This window comes from Oenanthe melanoleuca, chromosome 1 (genome assembly GCF_029582105.1).
Source record: "Oenanthe melanoleuca isolate GR-GAL-2019-014 chromosome 1, OMel1.0, whole genome shotgun sequence".
Lineage (NCBI taxonomy): Eukaryota > Metazoa > Chordata > Aves > Passeriformes > Muscicapidae > Oenanthe > Oenanthe melanoleuca.
In genome coordinates, this window is record NC_079333.1 from 98,820,030 (window position 1) to 98,840,029 (window position 20,000).

At 40.5% G+C, this 20,000-nt stretch overlaps 1 long non-coding RNA gene across 1 annotated transcript; it reads right to left on the reverse strand.

Moving 5' to 3' along the window:
* Positions 1–1,368: 1,368 nt before the first annotated feature.
* Positions 1,369–19,182, reverse strand: LOC130260551 (uncharacterized). Its single transcript, XR_008841809.1, has 5 exons — positions 19,001–19,182; positions 18,063–18,203; positions 9,701–9,831; positions 5,616–5,708; positions 1,369–4,792 (listed from the first exon to the last, which is right to left on the reverse strand). It is a non-coding gene; the product is annotated as an uncharacterized LOC130260551 (long non-coding RNA).
* Between the last annotated feature and the right edge of the window lie 818 nt (positions 19,183–20,000).

Genomic DNA, 20,000 nt, shown 5'->3' on the forward strand with positions numbered 1-20,000 from the left:
ATTATGACTACTTAATGTGTTCTTGTTAGTCAACTCAGTAATTCTATCACATCCATCATATTTACATCTCAGCTACAAAATTTGGAAATTATTCTGTGAGATACAACTGGGGGAACATAAAGGTTATCATTTCTCTTTATACCTCAGAGCATGAGGGGGAGAATAAATATTGGGCTATTTGAACTTACTCAGAGCTTTTTCACTGGCATAGAGAGGTACAAGATTTCAACCAGTTCTCTTTTTAAATTGAATCTCAACATTAAAAATGGATAAATGGGTTGTGCCATCCACAGCACACTCTGGGGACTAGGGGCATGACTGAATTTTAAAAAACATCAGACAGTCCCTGCCTGTAGACATTCTCCCCACCATCCAGTTCTCTAATGTACAGACTGGCACAGTGAAACCTGCCACTAGAGACTCTGCTTCCATGAGCAAGGGGCTACTCCTGCAGAAGCTCTTCTTGGTTCATCTGGTCTCAAACAGCAAACCCAGATGAGACAAAAGTTGCTCCTATGGGCTTCCATTGGGAAGTGCTTTCCTTTGTACTTAGAAAGTAAAACAAAAACCAAATCCCTTGGGCATATTCCACTCTAATCAGCTGTTCAGCATCAACCTCCCAGAATCTTTACCAGCACGAGTCAGGTTGAGCAGTCTCTGCTGACCAGGGCAGCTGGAAGATGCCATCCTGAGCATGACACACACCATGCAGCTGCAGCAGGGCAGGGCTGGTGAATGCCACACCAGCCATTTCCAGCAGGGAGGGCAAACACCTTCCAACACTGGGCTGTGACACTGCCTTTGCAAGCCCCATCTTTCCACATCATGTTGCCTTGAACAGCAGGAAGTTTGTATCCATATAGTATTCAGCACACTGGCTGCTTTGGGCACAACAAAAAGATTAAAAAACCCTAAAAGGAAAACCATCTGTAGCAACTACTGTCACCTCTGCAATCACAGAAGCTGACAAGAATCCAGAAGTCTAGAAAGTGAAGCCTCCTGTTCATTCTGAGCACAGAACAGGCTGCCCAGAGAGGCTGTGGAATCTCCTCCTCTGGAGATCCATTGCCTCCACACATTCCTGAGTGATGAGCTTCAGGGGAGTGGGGAGGTTGGACCAGATGACCTCCAGTGATCCCTTTCACCCATTCTATGTGATTTTGTGATTCATTCATTTGGATAATGGGAAGCACATACAACCACTCTGTTCTGCAGGGATCAAAACATCCATTCCCTTATCCATATCCTTTTTGCAAGGATGAATCATACCAATAGCAATTATGTTTTCATTAGTTAACACTAATCTAAATCTGTATTTCCTGAATTAAAAACAAACAAACAAACAAACAAACAAACAACAACCAAAAAACCCCACAATTTCATTTTAAAAAGTTATGATTAAATGAAACAATGCTCTTCTGCAGGACATTTAAAACCCTGCTTAATCACATGTAAATCTCTAAAATCAACATTTACATAATCACTTTTTTAATTGCCCACATAATAAAATATTTTATTCTTTTTATACTGGGTCCTTTATATCACCTTTGGAAAGTACCCCACAAAGTACAAGTGTATGTACATTCAAAACATTGAATGTACAGTTGAAAAAAACCTCTAGTGCAAAACACAGAACACCCAAAACTAGTTCATGTGCATATGGGTTTTTTAAAGTTGAATTGCATAATTCCCAAACAGAAATGCACCCCAACAGAAATGCAAAACCCTGAAGACTTGATTACCATTTCTGTACCAATACAGCTTCCAGGAAGATGCAGTATCTTCTCAGTATTTTTCAATTGAATCTTTATCAAGAATATCATTAATTTGCTGTCTCTGGGTTTTGATTAGTACCTATTCACAAATGTTTGAGTTTTGGTTTTGTGGTTTTTAATGTTCTGCTAGAAATCAGTGTTTCACCAGCCATGGGCATCATGAGAAATATTTGATACTTTGGGGGTTTTCTTCTGTCCCTGGAGTTACAGGAAAGGCAGCTTCACCATAGAGTTTAGGATCTCCTTTAAAAACAATCTCTGAAATGAGAATGAATGAAACTGTTGCTGCTGGGAGCTCAGTGGGTAGCAGACACACCAGGTGCTGCTGAACATTTAGTTCATGCATTGGGCATAACTGGAATCGGAAATAATGAGATTATTTCAGTTCTGAACTGTGCCTGTTCCTTTAATCCTCTCTGTTGCAACTGTATTTGCTGCTTAGCAATATCAGTTTTAATTCCCAGTTCCTAATAAGTGCTATCAAGCAGGACTCTCTCAAGTTCATTATACAGAGCTGGATGAAACGTTGGGTCAAGTGTAGCTCCCAGGTGAGCCCACATTACCATTTATCTCCTGGTTTCTGTGTGTGCTGTGCAAGTCCCACCTCAAGTGATGGCAGATCCTTTGTAAGTGCTGAAATTGTTCAGCTGGGTCGCCAGGGCACCCCAAAACTCAGCAGATACCACACAACAACCACCACAGCCCCAAGGTGTTTAGCTATGGCAGTACAGCTGGTAAAAGCAAGCAGCTTAATAGCTGAGAAATGTCATCAGGGTTAGCACAAATCATCCTTCAGTCAGTGTTTTTCCCATTCTTCCCATCCTCTTTCCTGACTTTGAAATAAAGTTACATAAGAAAAACTGGTAGTTCACATCCACAACAAATTATGAGCATGGAGTACCTGACAACTTTACATATTTACAAGGCTTGGAGGAGGCATTTGGCTCATCAGGAGCCTTAACCACATGGTTTTTCATGTGCATTTCCAACTCTCAGGGATATGATGAAGAGTGTTTTACTGCTGGCTGAGCACTAATGGATTTGAAGTTGTTAACTGTAGTCCAGAGGCATCCTGTAATGGTGAGCTAATGTGCATTTAATTTTGCTTATTTGGTTTTAGCACAACCAGGTTTAGTTATAACACTGTGTCAGCACCAGCCATCTGGGGGCTGAACACTGGGGGGAAAGGGTGTGGGTGATCAGTGAAACCCTTTGAGAAGGGGAAATTTAAAGAGAAGCCGATGAAAAACAGAAGAGAAACAGGCAGGGATAAGAAAAAAAAAAAAAAGTCAGAGAAGCAACAGCAATAAAAGGCAGTGACAGAATAATGCACCAGAAGGGAGTGCTTCAAATAAATATTCACACGTCTGGTTGCTCCACACATCTGGGTAAAGACTGGGTGCTGCCAGGAAATCCCTGAAAACACTAATATCAGCAAACTGAGAGATGCCAGTGTTCCTGTTTTAGATATCAGCCCTCAAATTAGGATTTGAGTACTGGATCCTCTCCTGGAAAAAGAGCAGTCCTGAAACCATTCTGTTAGTCCTGGGAACATTTAGGGGCTGCATGGCCATTAAACAGCTCATGTTAAGTTTCCTCCATGAAAAGTATTCAAAATACAATATTTCAAAACAAAGTGGGGAGGAAATGCTTTTCAGAGAAGAAACTTAACATAAGCTACTTTGATATTTTACTGTGGACTTTCACCTGTAAGTTTTCCAAGTTATAACGGGCTGGCAGGATGCTAGCACAGGAACTAAAGGACAACAAACCAAACAATGATACAGAATCACACAATTTTCTGAGTTAGAAGGAACTCACAAGGATAGTGTAGAGAAAAACAAGATCATCTCAGGCTTTTAGAAGTGCTGATACCAGAGGAAGGGAGTCCAAAGAAGAAAAAGAGTCAAAGACATGAAGAATAGAAGACAGGAGCAGGGACATCTCTTCTGCAAACCAAGAACACAATCCTCTTCCTCAGCTCTAGATGTGCACCTCAGGTACATTCCAGCTTGTAAGGACCTGAAACCCAGACACACCCCAGGCAGAGGAAGGTGTGAACACAAGGTGCCCCCCATGTACTTCAGGGTGAAGAAAAAACAAGAGTGCAGTAAATGCCATGTCCAGAGCTGTATGCACAGAGCAGCAACCAGACTGACACCAGCACAGAGCAGCAGCCTGGCAGGGAGACCATGAACCAGCCCCAGCCTGAACAACTCTTGGCACTAACAAATGGACCAACCATAAAAAAATCGTAATAGATCATTTTCATCCTTATAAATTTTGCTACTAATGATTTCACATCCATAGCTCTTACCCTGGCAGGGCCTGAAGCAAGGCCAGCTCTGAGCTGACAGTGGACATATTCCCCTAATTTTTAAGACTAACTGTGTAATATAATTTTGTCATCACCAGCAACAAGGATTCTCCCAAGAGGCAACCTTGGAGACCCTGAAAAAAAAATATGTCTGTTCTTTAGCACTGGCCAAAATTTCACTGTTTTTCATGTGGTAAAGTAAACTGAAGACAGAGGAAAATCCACCATCTCTGAGTGACTTGAAACAAGCACCAGTTAAAACTGTAATGTCAGATGTACAAGTCCTTACCTGGAGCATAGATGCAGAACCTGCTGGCAAATTAATATTTAACAGAAATCTTAGGACTTTAGAAGTATGCTGCACATTTGCAGGCTCTTTTATAGTAAAGAAAAGAAACTAAATACCAGCTAAGGGTTCACTATGCATTCATACACCTATTTATAATGGGACATTTTTGGAGTGGGCCCTCATACCAAAGTCCTGCAGCAGTTTAGGCCAGGAAGGAGCAGGGATCACAGCACAGATGTGTTGCCTCCATCACACTAAAGCTGCATCTCATATGTGGGAACACCACTTGAAGCTGGATGCTGCAGGGCTGAATTTCACTGGAATGGTGTTTTGCAGCAGAACTTGCAGACAAATCCAGAAGGATTAGTGGCTGGACCTAGAGCAGGAGCTGAACTGAGAAACCTCCTTCTCCTGCCAAATAAATGCAGTAAATGAGTTTTGGGTAATGGAAGTAGAGGGTGTTATGTGAAGGAAATGCATATCACTGTCTCCTATAATGAGGGCCCCAAAGGAGTGGCTGCACCAATTAAATTAAATCAATTTCATAGCCAGTATTGCACTATTGCACAACCAACTGTAGAAAGTGATATTTCAATTAAGAGCATTTTCTCTCAGTTTAGATTAAGACAGTTCATGGTAAATTTTTTAAAAATTAATATAAACCATTTCTGAAGAGAAATCCAAGCCTTGACAGAACAACATTAGCTGATTTCACGCAAGTCTAGAAAAAGCAACTTCTCAGCAAGATACATAAAGTTATAAGAAAGATTTTTGGGTTTGTGAGAACATTTATTATTACAACATCTTTTCTAAAATTCATTCCTAAAATATTGTGAGATTTTACTTTATTGTGGCTGGTTTTGTGCTTGAGTGCTGCAAAGCAGTTTGTATGGGGTTTTTTGCTGATAAAAGATACTGAGAGTCCTCTTGAGCTTGGACTATTAAATGGCCAATGAAGATCTATCAACTTCCAAGAAGTTTTTTTTTAATTAACTAATAAATTCATATGACCAATCATTACATAGCACTTAAAAAACTTTGGAAGATTGTTTTGTTTGCTTTTATGGGAAAAGTAAACTCTTGAATGGCAAAACTGGTGAACAGTGTTAGTAGGTAAGCCTGCCCTTCAGAAGCAAGAACATTCAGAATTTAAGTGTTCAGTCAGACTGACATAGATTTACTGCAAAAAGTGAAAGCATGCAGACATTTAAATTAAGCTGCATTGTGGGAATACCTGTTGGAGTTTTCTTCCCTTGCAGTGAGATTTTATTGTCACTTCATCTCAGGCAAGGTCCACTCTTGGAATATTTGCCAGTATAATCATCTTCTATGGACATATAGGGAAGAAGGGAGCAAGGAGGGGAGAGGGGGAGGAAACAAGGGAGAGGAGAAATGAGATCATAGGACATTTTAGACTTGCCAGCATAGATATATTTCTGTTGGAAAATCACTTTAGCTAACCTCATTTGTTTTATTCCTTGTTTTATTATATACTTGGTATAAATAACACCAAGTGTAACTTTCTGTTGTTGGAAGCTTATAAAGACTCCAGCTGTATTAGACAACTGTGAGGAATGAACCTACTGCTCATCTAGAGGTTATCTGAGATGTGGTGAATGGTTTTTCACATCTCCTCAGTTCAGTTTAGTACAAAGTGCAGTGGCTTGGATTATTTCAACTCAGATGGTTTCTGATAGCAAGGTAGAAATCACAGCACCACATTCTGCACCAAACAACTTTCTGTCTGAGAGCAAACTAAGCAGTCACAGCTTCTGCACTGAAAACCTTTTGAACCACTTCAAGGTCGTGCATGATATCCTGAGTGCCTGCTGCTATGGGCTGGGCTGTGGAGCTGTCCTGCTGCACTAGACATGTTCTAGAGCAGCCTAGGGCCATGACTCTACAAGATGCATCCTATGGCTCCACTTGCATTGTTCTGTCACAATTTCTGCTCATTTCTCCATCCCTCTTATGAACAGGCAGAAACATCAGCCCCCAAACCACAGATGAGCAGAGATTTGATCCTGCCCCTCTGACCCTTCCAGACCTCAGATCCCTGGCCACACGTGGCACTTCTTTGAAGCTACACTGGTACGACTGGTGTAAGCAGCTCCAGCCTATTAAACTGCTCCCTGGGGAGCTTTCCTCACCTAGAAAAGTCGATCATGTCCTTGTTTCAGTTAAGCATTCATTAGCTTTCTGTATGCAAGCCACTGAGTGGGCAGGGAAGAGCAGAAGGATGTGTATTGAGAAGACACAATGTTCTCCTTTGGCAATGTGGGAAGACTGGCACATCATAATGTTCAGGAATAATAATTGCACCTCTAGCACTTCCACTACCTACTTGATCAATGTTTTAAAAAGATTTAACATACTGATGTTTTTGAAAAGTTATCACCAGTTCAGATACACAGCTTGTGAGGGTCAGGATAAGGGTAATGGAGGAGAGCTCTTTAAAATGGCTGAGTAAGAAGTCTGATTGAAAACAAAAAGAGTTGAAAAGCAAGTTACCATTTCTAACTTATGGTATGGAAAACCAAAATCTCAAATAAAAATTTTTTAAAAAAAGAACATATTTCCACCAAAAATACTGGAAAAGCAGGAATAATAACTGTCATTTGAGGGACTTATGTTGCCCTTGATGTAGGCCAAGCTCTATAGTCCAGTTGTACATCCTGTCATGCCTGAAGATATCCCCCTCACTCATGAGAACCATTGATTCTGGGGAACCTTACAGCAAAATGCGGGCACAAGGGAAAGTAATGGCAACTTTCTGAAGGGTTGGGCACTTCCAAACCAAAGGCACAGTTCTTGGCTGTACTGCCTCTGTTTTCAATGAAAAGCACCTATTTTTGCCAAAATGCTATTGAAGTTCAAGTGATTATTTTATTATATCTTAATTGATTGAAAATGTTACCTCACAATTTTTGTAAATTACCTTCCTTGAGCCATTGGAGCCAATGATGGACTAATCTTTTTTCTTACATTAAAAAGGAGAAAATGTGGTGCTATTGTACTTGACTAATTTTGCAAGACTTCCAAATCTAATAATAGCATTCTTCGTAATTGACTTAGTCTTTCTCAATTCCACTTAAATTAGCTTTCTGCTTTAATTAAATCACAACATATTTTATGGAAGGAGAGAATTGGTCATTTTTACCTGCTGGTATAATTACAACAATGCACAAGAGAATCTTGAGGCCTATAGCTATAAATAAGTTTAAGAGTTAATTTTATGCTTCTGTTTTCCCTCCAATATTTACAGCATATTTGCATTTCTGATATATTTTATGCTGCTCTGTTTTACAGTGTTTTGCAGATGGTCTTGCAATTCTCAGCATGCAATAATAGGAATTAAATATTTATGGTTGTGCATAACTTCAGTTGTCTCTGCAGTCTTCAGAGTTCCCTGTAGAAGTCAGCATTTGTCAGCTCGGAGCCTGTGCTGGCACCACTGATTATTGTGCTGGCAGCAGCAAAGACTCTCTCTAGCCCAGCTCATCCATAATTTCAGTGCATTTCATCCCACCCTCTTCAAAGAAAAAAGTTAGCAAAGTCAGAAACATTGTCCTACTTTTCCAGCATGAGGAGGACATGGTCTGAGAGCTGAGATTTTGCTTTGGTTTCCATGCATCTCATGCACACCTGGAGTGGGAGGTTTGACTCTGCATGGGACATTTGTAACTCATGCCTCCAATCAGACTTCCCTCCACCTGACAAGAGGTCACACAAAACACACAGGAAGAGATGTTCACGCTCTCTCCAGGGCACCTGAGTCTGCCCAGGGGCTGCAGGGAGGACTGAAGGAGCAGGTTCAGGGACAGCTGCTCTTCTTTCATCTAGAGCCACAACAGGCCAGGACCAGGAGAGCTCTCAGCAGAACAAAACCTGCAGCTGACACACACAACAGCTGAGACAAGTCTTTGCCTACTGCTGTCCTGGGTCCTACTCCCTCCTGGGTCTGGGTCTCCTTGTTAAAACCACAAACTTTAGGATCCTTTTCTAAGCAGAAGACAGAAAAGCCTTATTAGTACCAGGCCATCCCATGCACTTATTCTAGAAATTTCAAAATTAAGTAAGAATTAAAAATTAAAAGCAATGCTAGTGTCTGTTAAAAATGTCTAGACTTTTTCTTTCTCTGTTCCCTTATCTGACCATCTGTGCTGCTTTGAGAACTGGAACTCGAGTTGTTATCTCCACTGTACACAATGAAATGGACCCCAGTAAATCTGCAGGTCCCTCCCCACAACTTTTGCCCTCTGCCATGTAAATAAAATTATTTTATGAAGTTATTTTAATGATAATATGGTACTCTTACATTAGGCCTAATTTCCTTTCAACAGAGCCTCAAAAGAGGGAGTTCATTTACAGTGTTCTGAAACACTTGTACTTCCCTGTTGCCTGAACTTTTCTAAGATGAATTCTTGTAAAACAGGGCACAACATTAATTATATGTATCTGTATTCACTCATAAGCCCATAAAAATATGCATCTACTCCCTTCCTACTTTTTCTCCTTGTTGGATTTCAATCACTGTTCTTACATTTGAAATCACTTAGATATTACCCACAACTTGCTGATGTAGCAGCTGAAGGCAAAAGAAGTAAGGTGAAGAATAATTAAGCAACTCATAATACATTACTGCTATACATATACAGAACATGGAATGAAAAGAAATCACATTAGCAAGAACACATGGAGGAGACCTAGTGCTTTTCCTGAAAAATTGTCCAAACTTCTTCCTTTAAGTAATACTTGGGAGCACATTTGGTTTTAAGGCAAATTGTTCTCACATATTGAAATTGTGGGAACATTGACTTTCTTCATCAAGTCAGAGCTATAATCCATAAGACTGACAATAAAAATATTCATGGTACTTTGTCCAATTTTCAGCTGATTACCATCCTCTGCAAGCGAAGCTGCAGGAAGCAAAAAACTGAGTAACTCATTGAAAAACAGATCAAACTGCTTTTCTCTTACAAACTAAAATGTCCATCTTTGGGAACACGCTGGAAAATTGAACTAAAATAAACATATTTTTCCATGATCTGCTCAGCATATAACCTACTTCATATATTATTATTTATTTGAAGTAATTTAACTTAAGCATTGTCAGTTATCAAGCCTTTATTTATTGAGTATCACTGGGATTGTACCCAAAAAAATCCTAATTTAGTTTGAGAGTCACTACTCTTTTTAAAAACTTTTGCAAGTCTGTCCTGTACTGATAGAAAGACAAAGTTGTTCTTACACAACTCTACTATAATCATGTAGCATGTTAACTTGACAGAACTATTGGTGACCAGCCCAACCACTCACCTGTAGTGTGGCTCATGACATTTAACCTCTGGCTTCCTCTGCCCTGCTCCTCCAACTGGGCCAAGATCAGCATTTCTCACAAAACTGGAGTGATCTTCCCTCCTGTGGGCCAGAGAGGTCTCCAGGATCACCTGCAACACACTGGAGTGTTCTTCTCAGCTTAGAGCAATAGAACCAATTAGACTGGAAAACACCTCTAAAGTCATTAAGTTCAACCATTAGGGCTCTTTCTGCAACAAGTCCAGACTTTTGGCCTGAGGATATGAAACTTGCTCACAGATTTTTTGGTAGATTTGCAGTGAGTGAGACCCTAAGCCACAAATCCCAAGTATTTTGGAGAGTGTTAAGGAAGTATCACTGTGTACTTTCTCTTGCATTCCTCTCTCACTCGAGTATCTGCACCTCAACAAAAGGCAGGATAACTGGTCTGAAATGGTATTTCTTTGCTTATGTTCATTAGGAATTACTGGGCAAAATTTGATACCCAGAATTCAGAAAAAGAACGAGATGACATAAGTTTCCCTCGTTCCCTTTTTCCCTTTTCTTTTTGATATTCCAAGGAGTGCAAATAACTCACTGATTTTAAGAAATCAATGAAGACTGTCATGTCCCTGCAAGTAAATGAATGACATTTAGACTTTCCACTATACAAGTTTGAATATCTGATTGATTTTATGCTGGAGAATTTAGTTTAGGCAAGCAGTACTGCTAAAGTCTCATGCATCAAAACAAGACAGACTTTCATTTGAGATCCCCTTAAAAACAGAGTGAAACTGTCCAAACTCTTCAAGTACACTTGGATTGCTTGACCTTGCAGAGGAGCTACTTATATCACGCAGGGAAGTGCAGCACAGAGTGAAAATATGCTTCCATCTCTAAGGCCTCCACTTTGCTATACCCTTCTATATGAACTACAAAAATTATCTCAGGTACAAAAGTACAGATTAAAAACAAGTCCAAGACGTTCTGAGAACAAGGGTGTTAGTAGCACAGCAGTAGTTAAAGTTTACAAACTGGGCTAGCAGAAAAAAAGCAGTGCAGAGACACTTCAGCTAGAAAACTTCCTGGGGAAATAAGGTTGGCAGCGGCTGAAAAATTTGTTCAGACCATGTGCACATTAAAGCAAAACTGCACCCAGCTATGTGAGTGACTCCAGGTCACCAAGAGCTATAGCTTCCTTCCCTATACCAAGCTGAAGGTCTCAATCAGCTGACTAGTCTACAGTTAAATCTCACTATTTATTTAATTCTGAGTTTTAAGATTAATTCTTTTTTTCTGTCATTTGACTGGATTTTCTCACCTTCCTTATTAAAGAGAAAGCTGGACTTGAGTTTTATATTATGAACTTCCATATCCATTTTTTCTTTTAGATCCTAACCAAAGCAATAACAATTTTATCTGAAGAACACAAATACATTTGAGGTGACCAACAAAGAGAAATCAGCTTTTTATTACCTGAAATATTCTACAAAGTTGTCAACAAAAGAAGAGTGGGTTGACTGAAATGCACATCAGTCAATAAAGCAACAATCATCATTTCAAATCACTCAGGGAAAAATATGTTTATCTGTGGCTTCTTTTATGAGTGGAAATTAATTCAGCCAAATTTCAGAGAGGAAAAAATGGCCTTTTGTCAGAGCCACCACAGCCAAATGGTTATTACTTTCTGACTTCTATCACAATGCCAAAACCCAGAATCTCAGATGACATGTGAGTGCAGAGTCCCCTCAAACAGAGACCAAGGAGAGGATATTGCACAGAACCAAAGCCAACCCCTTCCAGAGCTGGATGCACTCACACCTACCCTGATTTGGGTGAAGGAAGAAAACAGTGCAGGGTGAATGTGCCAGCTCAAATCCATGGCAGGATGTGCTGCTGCACTTCAAATGAATTGCAAGTGGCAGGTCAGTTTTGCCAAACAAGGAGGGAGCCATCTCAGGAAAGCACAGGTTATGATCACCAGATCAATACAAGATAAATAACAGTGTACCCCACACAGCCTGTGTATCTTAAATCAGTGCTGCCAAACTATGCCTTTTGAAGGAGAGTTAACATGACATTGAAGGTTTTCATGTGGCTTTTACTTCAGAGCAAATCCATTCAGCCTTGGATATAAAGATCTTCTCAGAGAATCTGCTCTTATCTAGCAGCAGCATTCCTGGTTCACCAGGGCTGGCACTTTTACTGCATCTGACCAGCAGGGTCACTCAGGCATCCCTCCCACAGAACAGAGCCCTAATTTGATGTGTGTGCAGAGCATAACACAAAGGCAAATCACGACAGCTTTAGACCCTGTGCCCTGCTCATCTCCCCAAACAACTCCACTTCTGCTTTCAGTGACTAGTTACCAAACTTTTCTGACAAATGAGTCATTACCTCTCCACCCATGATTCTTTTGGCAGAAAAAAGAAAAAAAAAAAAAAAAGGGCTTATGCAATATCCATCACTCTGAAGGATAGAAACAACTAAAAAACAGCTCACAGAGAGCAAGGGACCAGCACACAAATCCATGTGCCAGGCTCTCCCAGGCCACAGCATCTGCAGACCAGCACCTAGAACCTCTAACAGAGGGACAAGGCTGGATCTCCAGGAGCCCTCATGTCAGATTTTTCCATGCTGAGGAAAGCTTGGGCACTGCAACTGAGTGCCAGACACAGCCAGATCTGCAGGAGAGCTGGTCCCAGCATTGCAGCCCCACTACTGCACACAAAAGACTCCCAGGGAGTGGCTGAGGTCTCCAGTTACCCTAATACAATCACTAAGAACCTCATACAGCAAAAAAATAAGACTTTTAAGCATTTTTCCTGAACATTTGAAGGAACCATCTCCTACATACCACCTTTCCTTTGAAATTCTGAGTTTACCTAAGTAGCATCTCACTCCATGCCCACCTCACCCTGACTCCACGTTTCCCTCCTGCATTCCTTCCCCCTTTTGTTTTCTCCATCATCAATGTGCTTCTGCTTAGAATCATTTCAAAAATAAGTTTTCGTGTTAGTTCTTTATTAAGTAGCTTGATCTAAAAGTTTGTTCTGCTGAAAAATAAGTAAATGGCATTGAGCAAGTCCATTCCAACACAGGCCATTCTATGATTCTGTGGCTCTATACTTGCAATTTCTTGTGCAGAGTATAATCTGTGCTGCATCCTCCTGTCATATCATACTGACAGAGGCCCTATCAGCTAATGAAAAACTTTTACCCTTTTTCTTTCCTCTGTTTTCTCAGACACAAAGTTCTGATTTTTTTTAGTAGCACCTGATTTTTATGGAACACATCTCTTCCGGAGAGACATTTTGGAAGCAGCAGAAATAATTTCTGACCTATTATGGGCAAATCAGCACTATTAAGTGATCTTAAAAGCACTTCTGTAGATGGTACAAAATGTATATAAGCTGCTTCATTGGCAAAATTATCTACCTTCTGGTGCCATTACACAGAACAGCCTAATATGCATAATTACAGTAATTATGCAGAGTACAGCACAAACAAAAACAAAATTATATGCTGCTTCACACTGGCACTCTTTCAGACAGAAATTCATTTTCACATTTACAGTATTGCAAATATGGACAACACCATTAAAGCAGAATTTGAACATAATTATACATACCAACTCCACATTAAATTGGTGTTTTCCATCCTCAGGTGTAGGTAGCTGCTGTGATGTCTTTTTGATAGTACACTAAACCACCTAAACTTTAACAACATGTAAGTCCATCTCTGCTTTTCTTTCAACAATATCACTGAAGTTTCACAGCATCTGTAACCACCTGCTGCCTTCAAGCTGACTCTGCTTTACATAGCATACAACTGCTTTACATAGTAGCAATTGCCAGCCAGAAAATCTTTGGGACAAAATAGATCTAAAATCACTTCTTCAGGTAATTCTAAAAAGAAACATCTATCCTTGCTTAGAATCTAAACATACTTTTCAGCAGGTTTCCTCAATAGAAAAAAAAGAAAAAAAGGGAGAAAAAATATTTGAGCAGGATGGCAGGATGGACTGTTTCATTTCAGTTCAATTATTTTTAATCAAAATGGAAACTTGGAGCCCAAAGTCTGAGACTTCCTACACTGCAGTTAACAACTCTGCAGTAACAACCTGCATGAACACAGCTCTTTCCAAAACATCCCCTATATCCTATGATAAAATTTCAAGCTACTGTGATTTTATGCATATGGTTACATGAAAGGAGACTCCCTGTTGGGACACAAGACTGCTCTGACTTTGGGCCTGGCACATTGGCTGGGAGGTATCCCAGACTTTTCCTCCTGTCAGCCCCAGCAGCTGGGCAAGGCCCTGGGGTAGGAACAAGAGGGAGATGAGTGAGTACTTAAGTGTTGAGGGTACCTGAAAAGGACTCATCAGGCACCAGACCCTGCTGTGACTGTAGGAGTGCAGAACTCATCTAAACAAGCAGAAAGTGCTTGTAGTGCTGGGGTGTGACTGCAGGCAGGGAATTGCTGCTGGCACAGAAAACCTGCACTTGGAAACTCAGTAGCTGGAAGAGGAACAATAATAACTGGCCCAGTTTAAAGCCTCCAAGAGAAGAAGGCTGATGCTAGAAGCAATTTTGGAAGTCTTTCTCACCTGGTGCTTCACACCAGCTCTTTCACACTGGCTTCATCTATCCAGGGTTTTGGTACTTAGGAGTGGGAGGATGGAGAAGGATCATTGCAAGCAAGCTGCTGAGGAAAGCAAAACTGAATAATTTGTTCAAGGACTGAATTAATAGAACAATTTTCCACATGGTCACATTATGATGACCTCCTTTAGCTCAGAGTGGATACACTGGCAGACATTAAAAGCAAGACCACCGGGAAAGGCAAAGATTGCACATGTGAGAGGAAACCCAGGAAGCCCTGAAGGGACAGGGATGTTCAGACTTGTCCAGACTGATCAAACATGGGAGAGGTGATCAGCCCGGCTCCTTCAGCCACCACCCTGTCCTGAAAGACCCCAGGTCTGAAGAACCATCTGAGCAGAAAAACACTGCTTCTTTCCAGATGTTCTTCTAGTCAGCCCTGAGTGAAAGCTAAAATGCTAACATTTCTTTAGGAAACAAGGCTCTTCGTGTCTGCATCCAGAACTGTTTGTCTTTTGTTGTGTCTCTTTCCTAACCTTTTGTGAGCCTGTTGGACAATTTAGATCTAATAAGACAAGCCAGAAGTCTTACAGTCATTAGGTTCCTACAGATTTCCTGAAAATAAGGTGTGGGTGGAAAAGAAAGAGCTCATTAGTGCTGCCTGTGGGGGAAAGGCTGGTGAACAAACTACCGCCTCTTTAGCAACCAGATTGCACAAAAGGGACAGAAAGCAAGTGGCTGTGAGCATTCCAAGTGTGGGGAAAGCTTGAGGTCTGCAGAGGACCCAAACAAAAAGATCAAAACCACAGAAACAAACACAAACTTTCCTTCATCATATGTTTTGACACTCAGTCTCATCGTTGGGGGTAATCTATTTTAGTTTTGGGACCTGAAAAGAGAAGGGGACCAGACGTATTTGTGCTTGGAGTCTAAGTGTACACATCATCTGTGAGCCCACATAAGCTTCATCAGGAAGGAAACATTCCTCACTAACATGAAGTTGTCATGTATTTTTAACATGTATTTTAACTGCCCTGAGACTGGGGAATTGCCATCTGTAACTGCTGATAGTAGGTGACCATTGATAAAACTGATGCAGCCCTGGTTGTCAAGTGGACTGCCCTGCACAGGCAGGGCAACAGCTGACAAGAAAGGAGAAGAAGGGTTTGGTTACCACAAAACAACTTAAAACTAGAGTGTAAACTTTGTAATCAAAGTTGTGGTTCATGTATTAGGTGAATATTCTGCTTGGATCCAGCTTGAGCATGGATCCAGCTGAACAAATCAGTTTTGACTCTTTGATAAAATTATCTCTTTAATCACATGTACAATCAAATAGCAGCCAACTTCTTCACCGTTAATTGTGGGGGGGAGGCCTTTTTGAATATATATGTTAGCATGTTACATGCTGTATGGTCTCTGCCTGGATCTCCATCAAGTGCAAGGACTCAGCCCTTCATTTTTCTTGGCAGAAAATAGCCTACAATTTTCCTAAAGTTCAAGCTTTAATTCTCACCCCTGCAGCACTCTGACTATATAATAATCTTCAAGTTGTCACTAAGGAGCTATGGCAATTGCTTGGAGACAATGACCTAATGCAGCTTTTCATCTACTTTTTTGTCTTATATTCTTTTAATCTTAATAATCACAGAAACAATATATAAAAAGATTTAAATATTTTAAATAAGGCAGAGGAGATTTTAATTTAATTTCTTTAATCAAAAGATTTTCCAAATGTGGCCATTTAAAAGAAACATTTCCACTGCAAACACTTGAAAAATAAAATGCATTACATAGAATGATTTCAGCTTCCAGTGTTTTATTTCCATATCTGATTTATTTTATGGGAGTGTTCTGTCCATTTTGCTTTATCCTATGATGCATTTAGAATGAATTAACTTTATTCCCAGCTCAAAGCACCTCCCTAGTAAGCTCATTTATCCTTTTGGATGCAGCACTGCAGGAAGCACACCCAAGCCAATCACAAATGAAGATTGCTCTGAGTGGAACTCACTTATGTCCAAAGCCCAACTTCTCACAGTCTGCAGGGGTGGCAGGTTGATAAATCTGGAATCACAGCCACGTCCCAGGAGGTAAGTTGTCTGAAAGTTACATGGGACTTTGGTTTTGCAAAAGGACAAAAAGTTAAGCAATGCAAGGAGCCCAGTTTGATGCAGGAGAGAGAAAAGCTCTCCAGAGCCTTCTTCCCCTGCAGGGGACCTGGGCTCTGCTCTCTGCACCAGTTTCCACAAGAAGGTCCTAGCCACTCATTAAAAATGTATTCTGTGTTCACAAAGTCATAGATTGGTTGGGTTTGGAAGGCAGATCATCCAGTCCTGACCTGTGCTCAGAGCAGTGTCAAAAAATGACAGCTGCTCAGGGCTGTGTCCAGCCAGGTTTTTAACATCTCCAAGGGGTTTGCCCTTGGGGGACTCTTCCTTTGATCTTCAATAGTAGAAGAATTGGTACACTATACAACCTGTATCAACAAATTTAATAAAAGCAACCATGTCTCCTTAAAACATCACATCTCTTATCAGACCAGAATGGTCTTTTCTACTACTGCTGCTATTGCTACTATAAAATTTCAATTTCTTTTTTGGACGTTAAGAGTGGGTTTTAGAGATTCTTTACAAGTAATTAAAGTCTCCTGCCTCTTACCTCTGCATATTTGAACAGATTGCCTCATATATTCTCTAAAACTATTATTAATCACATTTATTACCTGAAGATTTAAGCCTTCATTTGGGAGATCCATATAGAGACTAAGGAGGCACTGTTGGAGAGGAACATTTCTGAGCTGTGTACTTCTTCCATTAATCAAGGCACCAAAGGAAGGATCTCCACCAATACAGCTACACCAGTTCTCAGCAGGCAACAATCTCCCTCTAACATCTGTAAAGCATTTCTTATTTAACAATACCAGCTAATTAAATAATCAGAGAAGCATATGTCTATGGAGAATCAGGTAAATATGTGCCTGTGAAGACTGCTCAGTCCCAGGCACACTTGTGAGAATGTGGTTTTTTCTTCTAATAAGTATTGAAGCTAAAATCTTCCTTAACTCTTCATCTTACTGCTCATTTGAATTTCTCAGAAGCATTCACTTTGACTGTAAGAAAAGCTGTGACTTAAATCCTTGCAGCTTTGCTGATGCTCAGATTAGATCTTGTGGAGCAAAGTGTTCCCCAGGACAGCTCCGCTTAGCAGGATGCAGGGTTTGGTATTTGTGTGAATCAATCCAGACCATTTCAAGGTCACTTTTAGCAAAGGAAAGCCTGCCTGTTAAGACCAGATAAGAGTGAGGTCATTGATTTATTTTTTCCTCATTATCTGGCAAGGTTTCAGTTGAAGCCTAAACTCATTATCTCTGTGGAAATACAAACACAACTTGGTCCCTTGAAGCAAGTTAATTTAGTTTGAAAACAGTTAGAGAGTTACCTTCTGAATTCAATTAGCTAATAACTCTTGATGGGTAAAGGTCACAGAAGAGCAAGGCACTGTGCTGGTTAAAGTTAAATGCAATTCTAGGTAACATCAGAGCAGCACTTTTCCCCTTCTTACTGAGTCATGGCTGCAGCTTCTGGCCATCCTCTCCAAATTCTCTGTCAATAAGAGAGACAAATTTATGCCAGAAGGGATCAAATTCAGGGATGAGAACAGCAGCGTACCTTTGAGCCACAGCTCCTTCAATGTCTTCCCTTTATATTGGAAGTAAATCAGCAGGAGAAGACGTTCCCCCTTTCAACCACACTGAATAAAGTCCCTCTACTTACCCATGTTAATCAAAATAATCTGTACAATAAAATCCAAATCCCTCTCTGCAGCAAAATGCAGTCAAGTGTAGGATTCACTTTCTATTCCCAGCTGTAGAGAGGGCTCCTGTAAGGACTGATGCTGTAGGAGAGCCTGTGTTCCTGCAAAAGATATGACACTTGTGGATCACCCACGGACCACCAGCTGCAAGAGGCTGTTTCAGGCTGGGCTGGGAAAATATTTCCAGCTTACCATCCAAGTTAGAAAATAATACTATGATAGAAACACTGACAGGCTTGATCACAGTATAATAACTGTTGGTATTACTACTATAATAGAGGGGAAGTAAATGGTGGAAGGGCGGCACATTTTAATTGTTCTCTCAAGGAAACACCGGGCTCTGAACTACCGTAGGCAATCCTGAGCTACAAGCAGTTCCCTCTTAGAGAAACAATTTTTCATTTTATAATGTGAAAGCAAATTTCTTGCCAGTATTACCTCAGGTCATTAGCTATATTGTAATTCGTGTGTTTTTCCAAACTGATTTCCCCCTTAATTTGATTTTGAGCAGCTGATTAAATTTACCCTCCTTGAAGAAACAGACATTCAATTTAACTCTAGTTCAACATTCTCCTGGTATCAAAATGCAGTTCTGATGGTCACACTTCTAGCTACAGAGTAATTTTGTCACTGCTTTAAAGGAGCATTCTTTAACCAATGACAATATGTTGGCTTCCTCCTGCACATCCATGTTACACACAAGCTCAGAAAGCAGAACAATAAACTGTACAATGCAAAAGGTACTCTTCAGACAACTACAAACCATTGAATTACAGCATGAAGGAAAACCCAGTGCAGCACTGGTATTCATTTTACTTACTTATCCCACAAGAACCAAATTCCACACCCAGAGGCATGGGTGCCCCTGGTTCATTACCACAATCCCCAGGGCTCTCACCTTCTCAGGTGGCTGGATCATGAGACCTTCCAAACACATTCTCTTTCAAGACTCTGAGTGGACATCCAGGCTGGGTCTAAATCATTTAAGTAGGGATTAAACTTTGAAATTCTGTAGGTCTCTGAGCTATTTTATGTGCAAAAGCACAAAAAAACCCATTAAACAGAAACATTATGCAGAAGAATTCTACTGGACCAGATCAAAGGTCCACTTAGTCCAGTGTTCCACTGCTGACAGGAGCCAGCAGCAGACACCAAGGTAAACAATTTTTAAAAGGGGTAACCACGCAGTCATTTTCTCTACTCTCTCCTCCCCACATCCACAGCCTTCCATGCAGGCAGCTTCTCAGGCACAAATGTCATCTTCTTGCCTATTAGTCCCCGATAGTTTCTTTTTTTCTGTTAATTCACCTGATTGGTTTTGAGGCCATCTAACCCCTTGACACATAGCAGATACTGTAAGACTGGTTCCAGGTTAATCACACACCACAAAAACCCAAGTTTGCTGTTGTTTGCTTAAGCCACTACCCAGTAATTCCACCTGATGTCCCTTGTTCTTGTTCTGGGAGAAACACAAACAATCATTTGCTACTTATTTTCTCCGTGCCACTCCTGATTTTAAACACCGCTATCGCATGCCTTTCCACCTTCCCTTTTCCCATCTAAAGAGTCTATCTAATCAATCTCAATTCAGAAGCTGTACTTTGTTTGTGAAAACATTTGTCAGGTTTCTCTGTCCCCTTTGAACACTGGCATACCTTTTCTTAGATGTGGAGAACAGAACAGCACACAGTAATCTAGAGGTGAATGCATAGCAAAATAATTATTTTGTTTGCTGTGTCTTCCCTAGCAATTTCTGACAATCCATTTGCTTTTGAGCATTGCTCTTCCCTCAGCCAACATTTCTTAAAATTACTGACAGCTAATTCGACCTCTCTTCCCTGAGTCACAATAGGTAGTTTAAACCCCATTTCAGCATTGTACAGTCAGGTTTATTTTTT